The 1,045-nt window shown below is 46.2% G+C and overlaps 1 non-coding gene across 1 annotated transcript in view; it reads left to right on the top strand.

The window, feature by feature from the left end:
• The first annotated feature begins 987 nt into the window (after window positions 1–987).
• LOC138189326 (small subunit ribosomal RNA) overlaps window positions 988–1,045 on the top strand; it is a 1,923-nt gene continuing 1,865 nt past the window's right edge. Inside the window, exon 1 of the ribosomal RNA XR_011176020.1 lies at window positions 988–1,045. This exon is cut by the window's right edge and continues 1,865 nt beyond it. This is a non-coding gene — a ribosomal RNA (small subunit ribosomal RNA).

The following is a 1,045-nucleotide window of genomic DNA, read 5'->3' as shown; positions in this document are numbered from 1 at the left end:
CCTTTGTATAGTAGTGATCGAGCGTTCGCGCGACTAAGTTCCAGCGTCCCTTCCGAACGGTACGTTGCTACGGAGGTTTTGCACCATAAGCGCGCGGCCGCTAGCCCGGCCGGCGCCGGCCTGCCGGCCGGCGCTTTCGTATCTATAAGAGAGACGTCGAGCCGGACGGTTCGGTCGGAACAGCGTTGAGCGCGTGGCTATTCTACGGCCTCGGTTGAGAATTCAGTCACCGCTCCTCGAGTCTTAGTGTATTTTACGCTATTTCTCGACTGTTCCTCCGTTCTCGTACTGGTTTTTTCTCTACACTGCTGCGCCGCGGGTCGCTGTCCTGGACGTAATGACCAAATATCGTGGCAAGGTTCCCCTTAGTCGGGAAGCTGGTGACCTGTGTGCACGTATTCCAACGAAAGTTGGTTTCGTGCGTGCTTGTACTAACAGAGCATCGATTCAACCAAACATATATGGGAAAATCCGTCAGCTACTTTTTTTATACTTATAAATAAAATGCTGTCTTTAAAATTGGCCGCTGTAGAGCTTACTATCTTTGCGTAGTATGTCTTCTACGGAGAGTGATGTTCGAAGATTAGACTCTCTTATAATAAATGTATGTGGAGGAGAGGAGAGAGAATATTCTTACGGTATGTCCAGCGCGACGCACTGTGATATACGCGCTTGTTCGTTCAGCGTGAAAGGTGTATACGTGCTTTACCGCTAAGATATGTTATAAGAGAGATAATTTAAAAGATCTCAGGAGTGTTCTCGTGAAGTTACGACTCTTTTTGTATCATCATATGCTATATGATGAGAGAGAGTGGCGTTCGAAGATCTTACTGAACTATGGGTGTATCTCGAACGTCGCTGAGAGAAGGAGGAGGAGGAGATAGATGTATATTATATATATATATCTAAAAATGAAAAGTCTCGTCGTACGGTGTTACGTCCCACCTACGACACGAAGAGAACTTAAACGAAATATCGAATATAAGATCCCTGGTTGATCCTGCCAGTAGTCATATGCTTGTCTCAAAGATTAAGCCATGCATGT

The sequence above is a fragment of the Bombus flavifrons genome, unplaced genomic scaffold (assembly GCF_040668555.2).
Source record: "Bombus flavifrons isolate JBK064 unplaced genomic scaffold, iyBomFlav1_principal scaffold0024, whole genome shotgun sequence".
NCBI lineage: Eukaryota > Metazoa > Arthropoda > Insecta > Hymenoptera > Apidae > Bombus > Bombus flavifrons.
The sequence above is the reverse complement of the archived record's forward strand: the minus strand, read 5'-3'. Positions and strand labels throughout refer to the sequence as shown.